At 46.4% G+C, this 13631-nt stretch overlaps 2 pseudogenes; one reads left to right on the top strand and one right to left on the bottom strand.

The window, feature by feature from the left end:
- Positions 1-2184: 2184 nt before the first annotated feature.
- On the bottom strand, positions 2185-3795 carry LOC114797793 (amphoterin-induced protein 3-like; annotated as a pseudogene).
- Positions 3796-5642: 1847 nt separating this feature from the next.
- On the top strand, positions 5643-13072 carry LOC114798050 (short transient receptor potential channel 4-associated protein-like; annotated as a pseudogene).
- The last annotated feature ends 559 nt before the right edge of the window (positions 13073-13631 follow it).

The raw sequence follows: 13631 nt of genomic DNA, 5'->3' as shown, positions 1-13631 counted from the left end.
TATTGTTCTCCATCTGTAGATTGCAGTTTGGGGAGACCAACCCCCAGCTCCAGGAGCAGCTTTCTAGATATCAACATGAAATTATGGGCACTTTCACTTTTTAACCAGCATTACTTGTGTGTTTTATGCACTGAACACTGAATGCCTTCAGCCAGTCCGCTACACTTTCTGCATGCTACGGATCTCCTGATTGTTCTGGCATTCTGCTAACCACAACTAGATTCAAAAAAAGGACTGCAGAAAAGCACTAGATTAGGTTTTACCTGAAACTCTGAAATACACTCATTTGGGTCATGGGGATTTTGTTTGGTCTGTTAATCCCCGGTGATTAAACCTATGAACAGGTTCCTATATACAGGCTCCTATATACAGGCTCAAACTCAAATGACTTTTCTTTCAGAGCCTTCCTTGATTCCACAAATACTCATTCTATAATTCAAAGATAAAGTGAATGGAAAGCTAAGTCTGCGCCTCCTTTTCTGATTTTGAGGAGATTATGCGAGATTAGAAAAAGTCTAAGCAACAGCCAGAGCGCTCGGTTTTTCATCCAAGGAATAATCTGATAAAATCCGACCCGAGCTCCTCTTCTCACTCATGTAATACCAGCATATTGGAAAACACTCAATCTCGTGACGGTACAGCTCTGACAAGAGGAACGAGGCTTAAGAGTGTCCTTCATCAAATGACTCGATTTAACAGCTTTACCCCACCAGCCATCCCATCAAATGGATGCACAATGTGCTATAAAAAAATGTGTAAATCCAGCGAATAACACCTAGTAACAGCACAATAACATACCATAATTGTGACTATTAGTAGCCGAATTGGGCCACAGGGTGGCGAAGTGATTAGGGACATTTCCTGGTTAGCATGACCAGCTCTTTTAACACAGGACCCTTTTCATCAATAAACTACAATTAAGTAAATAATTTTGTTTTAAATGGATAATTGAAATGATATAGTATCACATTTATTCATAAATAGGAAGCAAAATTTGATTTATTATCAGAAGACATTATCTTTTTATACATACAATCAGTAGTACAGGGGACCGTCCCCCTGGGAGACATTGGTAGTAGGTGGGGCTCGAACCTGGGTCTTCTGGTTTGTAGTGTCTTACCCACAAGGCCACTGCCACCCATTCTCTCTGTCTTCCTGTGTATTTCTTGTGTCCTCTCAGCCTTGTGTGCAAATCTAGAACCATTTTCTACAAGTTCTACTCCCTATGTTCTACACTGCTTTAGTACGAGGATGCATGTAGGCTTGTTCTTTTCACCGGCTTCTCAGAGATCTAATCTTTCATTTTGCCCGAGAGCAAATCATGATTTGCTTTCCCCCTCCTACAGTTGCCTTTTTCAGTCAGTTGTGAATTTGCTTGAAGTCTGTGCCAGTTGGCTATCCAGTGTTTTTATGATGTTCCTCTGAGCATGATTAGATTGGCGCTTCAAATGGAGCTCCTTTGCATTCTTTATGGCTCAACGTTCACTGCATTTCTGAGGGCTGCACAAATCATGATTTTTTTATGTTGTCACCTTCAGACTAAACAGATTTATGCAATACAGTGATCCTTCACTCTCTATATTACACAAGAAGGTTGTCATATGTAGTGTAGTAATCATGATGATGAAGTAGATTATAACCTTACACAACATAAAAATGGCAAAATGTGAGCTGTACTTTAAACCAGAGAAGTGCTGACAGCGTTTTTCTGTCTTTAATCCGTCACTTCAATTCCATGAAAGCCAAGCTGGCTGCTCCCCAATCAGGCTTTTATTTAATAAAAAATAAAACTGTCATCTCTGTGAATACTGCATGTGGTCATGTTAAAATCTTATATAATTTCTCAAATGGTGCATTATAAAGTGCCTCGCTCCAATATTGGAAATTTGTCAGACCACCACCTTTATCATATGCATTTTTGTAAATACTGATATTCGGTCACATACATTTTTTGTTATTATGATATATTAGCTTTCAAAAAACTCTCAAGATACGCGAAACACTGGCAGATATTTCCAAGAGGCTTTAAATCACCCTGAATGAAGAAGTAGGAGCATACGCGGCTACTCCCATTTTCTGGGTTCTTCACGATACAGATACCTAGCGAACTGTCCACTCATGTTTGGGGTCAGTTTATGGGTCAGTCATGAATGCTCCAATATGATATTCCAACACTCCCCCGAACGCTACATTTTACGTAGCATTGCAAAAACCGGGCTCATAGTCAGGAATCCTTACATGAGCTAGATTTTGGGGCTGAAACTGCACCAGGTTCTCCTTGGAGAACTCTGCTTGGGCGTGTCCGTTCTGCTCTTCGCACAGGGGCTCCAGAAAGACGACTCGCCGGTCGGCGTTGGCCTTGCGGGCATGTCTTTCCGTCGGCGATGATGAAGGGACGCTGAAGATGGATGGCAGGGCGACGGATCCTCAGCCAGACCGGGCGTGGTCGGGTCCGACCTTGGAGGCCTGCAGTAGCTGCAGCGGCATGGGGTCATGTAAAGGTACACGAGGATCAGAGCCAGGGTGATGGCGCACACCGAGCAGGGTGGTGTATCCGGTGTTGAAAGGCTCGTCCGGGGGCCGCGGGGGCACCACGGTCAAATTGATCTCCCTGGTTTCGTTCAGCATCAGGAGGCTGTCGAAGAACGCGCACCGATACGTCCCCGAGTCCTCCGGTTGCGCCGACGGGATCTCTAGACTCCCGTCTGGGTTCAGGCGCAGCGTGCCATTGTGGAGCAGCTGCGTGATGTTCTCCTGGTGTGGGGAGGTCCAGGAGAAGGAAGGGTTCTGCTCCGCCTGAGAAGTGGCGCAGTCCAGCCGCACCAGCTCCCCTTCGTGGACGAGAACGCTGGCCCGGGGGGAAAGCAGAGAGACGGCCTTCGGCGCGTGGCAGTTCTCGAAGAGCCGTGAACGGCGGAGGAAGTGCACCGCAGCCCGAGGCTCGCCGCGCAGCAGGGCATTGTACTCTTCTTTAAAGTCTAGTTCACCGCGTCGTAGCCGCGCTGCTCCCACTGCCAGAACATGGCGTACACGGAGCAGTCACAAACCAGGGTGTTGTTGTGCAGGTACAAGGGCCCTCTGATTGCACCGCCGGCCACATGGCAATGTCACCGACGGGCAGCCGGAGCATGCGGTTGGAGGACAGGTCCAAGCGTGGCGAGGGCGGGGTGCGTGTGCCTCCAGATGGAGAAGAAGGGGAAGTCGGTGATCTGGTTGTGGCTGAGGTAGACCTTCCTCAGCCCTGCTCAGGCCTATCAGCCGCGTTGCTCTCCCACTTTGCGCGATGCGGTTGTTGAACAGGAGCAGCTCCTCCAGCGCCGGCAGCCTCCTGCAGGTGGTGCCGCGCCACCACACTGCAGCCGGTTGAAGGAGAGGTCCAGGCGGCGCAGGCGGCTGGCGTTGTGGAAGGCCCCGGCGGCCCAGCTGGGCGATGGCGTTGTGGGACAGGCGCAGCGCCTCCATCCTGGGAAGGCCGTGAAAGCTGCCCGCCGCCAACCAGGCTATTCTGTTGTGGCTCAGGTCCAAGGTCCATGTGGCAGGGGGCAGGGGGAGGGCAACCTCTCGTGACCCTGAGATGCACAGCTGACCACGTCTGAGGCGCACAGGCACCCTAAAGGGCAGCTGGGGTGGGACATCTGGACCAGGACGGATATGAGAACAGCAGAAAACGTGCAGCCCATCATGCTCGTATCAGGGAGGAGGTAATACGACGCGTGTCGGCCTGTCCATCAACGAAGTCAGTAGTGTAGTACAGCAGTGTACCGGTCAGTGTACCACAAAGGCGCTCCTTTCTTCTGTTCTCCTCCGCACAAAATTACTTTGATCGTACGAATATCTTCAACTTTTCAAAATGAAAACAAAGTGAAAGTTATGCTTCAACAGCACAAACCAAATTGCAAATTCAGAACACAGAGAAATGAATCCATGAACAATGAGATCTAAATTCAGGTCCCACTCACACGCACGTTCGTGGCTCATTTTCCATCCGTTTTAATGCAGCGTCGTTCCAAGTGACGGAGACCTCCTCTGGTTTGCTTCCTCGGGTCCCGTCTCCTGCAGCGGGCGCGCTCGTCCGTTCTCCGGTGCAGACTGGAGCGTGGTGGGAACCGGAGGTCTCCTATAATCTCCCCCAGTCCCCTCCCACTCCACCGCTCCCCATTCAGCACAGCGGCTCATGATGCTGTCGCACCCTTCACTCACTAAATGAGTCTGGACAGGCAGTTGTGTTTCTCTCTCTCTCTCTCTCCCTGTCTCTCTATATTCAGCATTAATAGCTGCGTAATAAATATTAAAGCCAATATTAAATATTGAAAGGCAGGAATCTTTTTTTTTTTTTTTTTTGGCGCTACCATGATGGAAAGGTGCTGTGTTTTATTCCTTTAATCCAGCCCAGTTTCCCTGCCAGCCTTGCGCGTGGGCTCGCTGCTGTCGCTGCCTCTTGGTTACGGTGTGTGTGATGGCGCTGATGGCTGCCACCCGTGCATTGGGCTTCTGCTTTATCAAGGCACCAGTGTGGGCCGTTGCTGGGAAGCACGGGGAGAAGACTGAGCGATGAGTGCTTTTTCACAATACTGTTCAATAGACCTTCTAGTGATTATGTTACATAATTCAGAACTGTCTGAAATATAGACGACTGGATCGAGCCAGCTCAGAAGTCACAACATCTGTGAAGCGTGTCAATTAAATGGGCCTGCGGTTCTAATATAGTGCTGGTACGTCTGCCACATCTCGGGAGGAAATGGTTCCACAATCCTGCCCACAAACTGCCAGCAGTAATTCCTGGCAGGAGCGCAGCCAAACTCCCACACAATTCACACAATTCAAAACCGCTCCAACAAAGATTCTGAAGACATGCCTCATGCCCCCTCATCATTTCACTGGTTACATTGGTTACATCAGGGCTCGAGTTAAATAAATAAAGGCCACTGCAGATGCCGCGCCCTCCTGATTCTAATATTACGCATGTATTACGTTATGTCTAATGTTATGTGATGCATTCCATTTTATTTCTCTTCATGATTTGCAAAAGATTCGTTTTGTCCACAACGTGTGTTAAGTTTGATTTGCCTGTTTGCTTTTATGTCTTGTTGGTTACAATTTTAAACATTTTCCAGAATCAATATATTTCCAGATATCCATCATTATACTGCATTTTGAGCTCAGATATGCACAGAACAAGCATTTACAGCCACTTATTCTGCTTGTTATAATGAGAGCATAGTGAGGTGCAACATGGGTCTACGCATCTTGTAGGGCCCATAATAATAATCATCTTCTGTAAAAATCCTTTGCCTGTGGCAGATGAGTAGATTAACCTCAAATCTGACGTATTTAACCATCTGCTGCCGAGAAACAGTTCGTGTTTTGCTCTAAACGTCGTCCTAATCCAAGGACTGAACTTTAATGCCGAACATGCATGATGAACTAGGAACAGAAGTGAACAGAAGGCCCCCTTTTCATCTGCACGCCCATGAGGCTAAGGGCGTAGTGTTTTATAACACTGGCAAAGATGTTGTAAGGCTTTATGTATTAAAAAAAAAAAACACACACAGCAATATAGTACCTTATTTACTTGATAGCACTACATTGCATGTTCATTGCCACTATATGGGCACTTATTAAGTCACTTTACCATTCTTACCATGATAAAGCCAGCCAGTAGGAGATTTGGGGTCATCGTAGGTTAGGAGGTGAGGCTGGTTGTTATAATGCAGTCATCGAAATTCCAGCTTCCTTATTCGTGTTTGCCTGATGCATTGACCCGCTCTTATAATAATAAAAAATGCCGTGGGTACGACCACGGACACGCGGCCAAGCTTTGCACCGCAGCGCAGAGATCCAGGTCGAGCTTGTTTAGCTGGTTTGCTGCCACCCCGGAGACGCTGAGATGCCGCCGCTGGGATCCGGACGTTGAACGGCGCTGTTTTTTATTCCAGCCAGCGGCCCGGACCGGCCTTCCTGCGGACGGGAGGGTTCAGGAAGGAGAAGTAATGGCGACGCCAGCGGGGTCGAACCCCCCCTCGGCCCGCGGTAGGAAACGTTCTGACCCGGATTCGGAGCGGCCAGACCACGGGCCGTGGGCTGAGCCGGGGCACGCAGGTAAAACGACAACGCGCGACGCTGCCCGCGGTGTTCCTGCCTTTCTTTCGCGGCACTTCCTCTCATTCGGACGCGAAGGGCCGTTAGCATGCTAGGCTACCCCCAGCCTCGGAGCTTTGAGCTTTTAGCCGAAGCCTCGTCAAAGCTCGCCCGGACCGCGGTCGGGCCGGGACGGAGGGGCTGCTGTTAGCCGTACGACTGGAGATATTTCGCCCGAAAGCCCCGACCGTGCGTTGTCGGGTTAAAATTGTCGGGTTAGCGCCCAGTGCTAGCTCGGGCTAACGCGTGTAAACAGCCGCGTCGGCCGCGGGGCTCGGGGAGCGGCTACGGCTGCAGAGGTCGCCGGCGGGGAACTCATTCGGTTGCAGACGGAGAGCAGTGAAATTCTCCCCGGCGCCCTTCCGTCCTTCTCCATCCTCGAGCTTCGGTCGGTAACGCGGCCCGGGCGCCCAGCGCCGTCCTGAAGTAGGACCCGTGGCCGTAAAGCTCGGTTCGTGTCCGGCATCCTGTATTTATTTTATTTTATTTTACTTTTTTTTTCCCCGCTGCAGGAGTGCAGGAACGTAGTAAAATGTTCAATAACCGAACGTTGGAGGGCAACGCGGGGTTTTAAAGTCACCTGGGGACAATTTTTGTGCGGTGTTTTGATGGACCAGTGACAGCAGTCAGATGGGTACATTATTGAAATTAAATGATTAATCTTTAGTTACCGTCTGATAGCCTTTCTTTCAAGACTTGCTAATATCTACGTTTTCTTTGGCATGGTACATTTATATTTAAGGTCCATTATAGTGATTGTGTTGGCAATAAACTGATATCAGTGCCCTGCTCTATTAAGGTTTGTGTCTGCATGGGGAGAAGTTGGCAGTAACTGTATATATTTATACGTTTATATGGTTCTGAATAGTTTCAAAACGCTTAATGGTAAAATTATAAAAGAGAAGCGATTGTTATTGTGAAGCACAGCACACGGTGACACACGAAATGTGTCCTCTGCCTTGAACCATCACCCTTGGTTGAGCAGTGGGCAGTCCCTTTTCGGGACTGACCTCAGTGGCACCTTGGAGGTTGGGTTTCGAACCGGCAAACATTCTGATTACGGTGCCGCTTCCTTACCTTCTAGGCCAACCAAATAAGCTGTGCTCTTTGAGGTGACCTTTTGATCTGCAGTCAGATGCTCCACCACTGAGCTAAACCCCCACTGATTCACCTGTCGCACCTTAAGGGCTAAAGAGCACTGCCGTGTCCGGCACCCATCATGCGCAACAGATCATTCGGATCAGGGGAATGTAAACTGAGCGTCTCTGCCTCTTCAGATCCCGGACGCTCTGCTCATGGAGCGGGATAAGCGTGCCCGGTGGCAGGGCATACCGGTGCTGCTGAAGAGGCTTTACGAAAGCAGCCACCCCAACAGCGACATGACACAAATTCACAGCTTTGTCAAGGTACAACACTGAATTTCCACCTCTTCAGCATCCACAAGTGTCACTGTCCTCCGTCCAAATGACCCGTTTTGCCACGACAGGAGTTGTCCTCCCTGCTTTCCATGGAAGCCATGTCCATAGTGACTGAGGAGAGGAAGACGCCCCAGGAGTCTACGTTCCCAACACCTACACCTTCGACCTTTTCGGAGGAGTCGACGTGAGTGACGTTTTGTTGTTGCCTTTTCCAGACTATTAGATTTTGAGAATGGCAGCTGTGAAAATGACCTAAATTGACTGAAAACGATCAGCCTGAATTAAAGTTTGCTCGTCGCTGTGACCGGTTTCTGTCAAGTGAGGCGCTGTGAATCTCGTTTTTTTTTTTATATCGGATGCAATGTTGTTGATCTTTGAATAGAAAACTAGAACTAGAAAACCGGCATTTAAGTGGCGCTCAAACCAAGAAGGAGGAGAGGTTGCCTTGTAGCATAGAATATATATCATTGAATTATACAGCGAGGATGGAGAAAAATGTCGGATTCTGTAGGTCTGCCAGGTAGGTTTTCACCGTGAACTTTGCTTTTGTTTTATCACGTGATACCAAAAGACCTCCCCTCGGTTTAACTGAAATAATCAGGTATAGTAAAACTTCATTGTGAGGTGGGGAGCGCAATGGTGGTGTTCTGTATTGGCATTAATCATTCTTACTTTTTGAGCCAGATTATTTATTTATTTATTTATTTATTTATTTATTTTGTGCACTTGTATTATTTCTGTAATCTTATTATTATTATTTTTTTGTATAGAAGACCTTTTGTTGTTTTTATACTGTTGTGTTTGGGAGGCACCATGGACTGGGATCAAGTTGTTGTAATTATTTTTAAAGAATCTAATATAAGTAACATTCTCCATTTCGATGTCAGTTTTGTTTTAAAAAAAAAAAAAAAAAAAAAAAAAGCTCCAAGTGTGGTACTTGGCCATACGCAGATTCTGATGTTTCCTCCATCTCTCAATAGTTGCTTGTGGAGATCCTGATGAGACCCACTCTCACTACTCAGAAAGATGTCCCTAAAGTAAGCCTGCATATTTCATTTCTCAGCTTGTGTGACTGTGCCTGCAGTTGCAGAATTGCTGTAAAGTTTGAGTAGCTTTCTTCACCAGAATGCTTATTCCCTAACTTGCAGTGAGCGACGACCTTGTCAAGGACTGTCTGAGCGTTCTTTACAATTGCTGCATTTGTGTAAGTGTGTGTTTTTTTTTTTTTTCCGCCCTGGCACCGGCACTCTTCTTCCTCTTTACTGAGGCACTTAAATTGTGCCTTACAGACTGATGGCGTCACAAAAAGCCTTGCATCAAGAGACGACTTCATCTTGTTCCTGTTCACGCTTATGTCAAATAAAAAGACTTTCCTGCAGACAGCCACGCTTATCGAGACATTCTTGGAGTTAGGAAGGTAAGGAGTTAACCTTCCATACAGCTCTGGCTGAATTACCATTTTAAGTTCTGTGATTGAAATAGTTCTTTTATTAATGCACATCAGGGATGCTGTGGTGGTCTGCTGACTACTGCATAGAACTACTGTTCTATTTGGTACACCAGTTCAAGCAATTTAAGAAAACCTTCTTTTCAATGGACTTCTGTTGGCTACTTTTAAATTTTAGTGGCCTTGGGGCTCTTTGGTTAGTTTTTGAAGACCTTTTTTGAAAATGTTTAACCACCAAGTTTTACAGATTAATTATATTGTATTTGAAGTTGGCTAGCAAAGACTAGCAAATGATGTGGGAATAAACTCATTGATGTGATTTGTTCGGACTTGGAAAACAAAGGAAATGTTCCTCTTTTCTGCTTCGCAGGAAATGATACAGTTGGAGGACATCCCCAACCTGGCTGGTTTGGTCCAGAGCTTCAACCAGCAGCAGCTCGCCAACTTTTGCCGCATTCTCTCTCGGTCACCATCTCTGAGGCCCGATGTGGGTGTTGACGACAAGCACACTCTTTTGGCCCGGAACGCCCAGCAGAGGGCAAATGCCGGCCCGTCCCGTTCGCTGAGGTCAACCAAGGTAGTGCCAGATGCTCTGGTCCTATTAATTTATTTATTTAAACATTATTTTTTCAAAAAACATGAGAAGAGGGTTAAGGACTTGTCCACACATCTGATCGAGGCTTTTTTCTGGCCTCAGCACACGGTGACACATTTTGTTATGTCACCGTGTGCTGTGCTGCAGTGTATCACAATGACAATCACTTCACTTTCACATTTTCGTGTGTTTCAGTGGCCCTACTGAACATCCCAGGCTTTGTCGAGCGACCTTTGTAAACTTGCCACGCGGAAAGTTTCAGAGGCTTCGGGTACCTCGTCCTTCCTGCAGGAGCTGGAGGACTGGCACACGTGGCTGGACAATGCCCTGGTGCTGGATGCTCTCATGCAGATTGCATCAGATGAGGCAGAGCAGAGCAGTACTGGTAAGTACTTGGTTATTACGTGTTATTAATAACACGTATCTTCAGCTATTAGCTGATCAGTAATGCTGGTGCTGGGTTTTAACTACTTTGACATTTAAGAGTCCACATTCAGACTGGTGTGTATGAACCAGTATGGTGTGTATGAGTTCATACACTGGTGTGTATGAACTGGTGTGTATGAACCCCTCCCCCCCACTACACAGAATCATCAGATGAGAGTTTCTCTTGCTGCCAGCCCTCTTGGACACAGGTTACCTCAGTCCATGAAGATCGTCCATGAGATCATGTACAAGGTTGAGGTCCTATATGTGCTGTGTGTCATGCTCATGGGCCGACAGCGGAATCAGGTCAGTAAAACTGCAAAATCTGGAGAAAACATCAGAATATGAAACAGTTTCAGCAGTAACCAACAGTAATTGTCAGTATAGCTTTCATTAAAGCATTATAGAATTACATATTAAATCATACGAATACATGCCTGCCTCCCTTCATCTGTTTCTATGATTGATACGTGAGTTAAATTCTGGTTAAATGGATGGTTGTGTGGTATTTTTATGACATGATGATGAAAGTATTATCACTTAAACCTCTACAGGTTCACAGAATGCTGGCTGAGTTCAGACTGATCCCGGGTCTCAACAACCTGTTTGACAAACTGATCTGGAGGAAGAACACTCCAGCCATGTCCTACACGGCCAGAACCAGAACTGTGACTGCAGCCCGGTTAGAAAAATAGCCTCAACAACATCTTGCCGTCCTGATGTATTACGTTCATTTAAATTTGTTTTTTTTTTCCCATGGTACTTTAGGAGATATCATTCAAGATACAGTTTCTCAGGTTGCTTCAGAGCTTCAGTGACCATCATGAGTAAGTGTTGCCAAATCTGTGAATAAGAATTCAAACATTTGTCTACTCCTAGTACTTAATATTAATAATAATAATAATATTAACAACCTGTATTTCAGGAACAAATATCTCCTGCTCAACAGCCAAGAGCTGAATGAGCTCAGTGCCATTTCACTAAAAGCAAATATTCCAGAGGTGAAGCCTTGGTCAACACCGATAGGTAAACCCCTGAAAATAACACTACCTCCTACCCATAGAGAAGCCACCAGTTTAAACAATGCACGCGCTCCTACAACACCAGACGATTGTTTTCTCAGGAAACCTTGTGTGCGATGGGAAAACGGCCTTTGACCCGATTGATATCAGTCATGAAGAAGGAACCGGCAGAGTCCTCATTCAGGTAAAAAGCTGACACATGGGGTTTATTTACATCTCCACATTGCTGCGTGCCCACTGACGTTTTTCTTTTGTGTTTCTCCTTGCAGATTCTGGCAGGCGAGAGCAGTGGAGAGTTTTCTTCGAGGAGCCACGTCTTATGCTGACCAAGTGTTTCTGCTGAAGAGAGGACTGTTGGAGGTAACCTGCCACCTTCAACCTGGTGATCTTTTACACAATGAACGTCCAATGTAAAGTTGAACCAATTTGCCATTTCTATGTCTACTTTTCACAGCACATCCTGTTCTGCATTATTGACAGTGGTTGTAAGTCCTCATGATGTCCTACAGAGCTATTTGATCTGCTTGGTGAGCTCATGAAGTTCAATCTCGATGCCTTTAAAAGGTTCAATAAATATGTCAACACGGACGAGAAGGTAGGCAGGCCTCCGGTTCCTATTCGTCTGTAGAACCCGGACATTGTGTTTTAGCTCAATCGATACTGTGCCTCTTCAGTTCAGATCTTCTTCAACCAGATCAATAGCTCTTTGGTGGACTCAAATATGCTGGTCAGGTGCATAGTCCTGACTCTTGACCGCTTTGAGAGCCAGACTGAAGACATGAGGGTACGATATGCAAATCATATTTTTTGTGCTCTTTATTAAAGCATATTAATTTTGAATTCTGCTTTTTTCTGTAACTTTAGTGGTGGAAGGTGTTGTCAGAATGCTGCCCTCTTGTCCTACATGGCACGTGTGGAGAACAGGCTGTCATTTCTCTTCCGGCTGATCAACATCATCAACGTTCAGACTCTTACTCAGGTGAACTGTCACGACCCTCCCTGACACTGTCCACTAAATGAGTACAACCTCTCGCTGCTATTCTGGCTGCAGATTTGACCTCTCCTACGTGTTGTGACCCCAGGAAAATGTGAGCTGCCTGAACACCCAGCCTAGTGGTGCGATGCTGGCCCGCAGGAGAGGGAAGCTGCCCTTTACACCTGAACGCCCTGCGGGGAGAAGGAGTATGCTGAGAAATACCCTGGTGGCCTCCTCAACAACTTCCACAACCTGCTCCGTTTCTGGCAGCACACCACTACCTACCCTCAACAAGGACAAGGACAGGCACATGTCTGGAGAATGTGAGTGGAGCAGACACCCTCTACTTTTTTTTAATTTTTTTATTACATTGTAGACAAAAAGTGATGTCGAAAGAGAGCAGGCATGTCAACCTTTGATTATTAGTGTGTTCACACAAACTCATTCCATGGATTTATTAGTTGTGAGTGGCTGCTAGGTGTGGACATAATCTCCTGTAAAAGATACAGGTGTTCCAGTCTGGTGTAATCACCATTATGGGGCGGGGAGGGAACAGCGGTGGACCCAGCAGTAACATGTAGCATAATGTGTATTGACTTTTCTGTTTGGTGCACTGGCTTGGCCATGTGGTGGCGCCATATTCCACAGATTGTGTTCATTTGCTAGGTAAAGTGCCCTAATGTGTTGTCTGTACTCTGTACAATTAGAAGTGACCATTCAATTGTGAATTATGAGTAATATTCTTATTCAGCAATCATACAATCTTTTAGCAGGGGCAGTCTGCTGTGTGCAGTAAACTATAGTATAGTAAGTGTACTAAATCAGGATGGTTCTTTATGTGGAATCTATCCACTTTGTGCTTCTCTGCATTAAATATCATATAATTAATTATAGTGTCTGAATGTTCTGTCCTTCTGCAGAGTTCCTGTATCCCATTTACTTACTGGAAGGAGACTGTGGCGGTCTCCTCGGTTCTGACCGGACGTGCCCCTATGCTATAGCCAGCTTACATTGACGAGGCCCTACATGGACTTGGACAGAGACTTCTGACAAACAGGAACCAGGAAGTGGGAAGAGTGGGGTGCGGAAAACTGGAGGAGAAGTGGGGCACCAGCACAAGTTTTGAGGCCAGGGATGTAGGGTTGTGTGTTTTGTATAGGAGCTGCATTGTGCATTTACATATTTGTGTCGGGGGTGTGTGCGAGCTAGGCTGTGAGTGTACAGCTCTCTGTGTGTGAGTATGGATTTAAGACGGCTAAGCTGCTGGCCCATGCAGCCATGTGACGTGGACCCCTCTGACCTGGTTTGGTCTGGTCGGGATTGTTTGGACTGGGTCCCACTCCTCATCTTTGTCCAGGCAGAAACTCCCCACTCCCCCACCACCACCCCACCTTCCTCTCTTCTCCTGATGGACAAAATAACATTCAGGGATGATTTGTGTTTTACGTTGAGGGTTTGCTTAGGTTTGAGTATAGCCTATATATTTAAATACATTATATATGCACCTCATTCACAGACAAAAAATAAAGAGGAAAAAAACACAATTGTGTATCAAAGTTTCTGTGTAATGTACAGTCATTCTTAGATGCTGGTTAATTTCATATTAGGT

Source organism: Denticeps clupeoides, chromosome 10 (assembly GCF_900700375.1).
Source record: "Denticeps clupeoides chromosome 10, fDenClu1.1, whole genome shotgun sequence".
NCBI lineage: Eukaryota > Metazoa > Chordata > Actinopteri > Clupeiformes > Denticipitidae > Denticeps > Denticeps clupeoides.
Note: the sequence above shows the minus strand (reverse complement) of the source record. Positions and strands in the feature narration are given on the sequence as shown.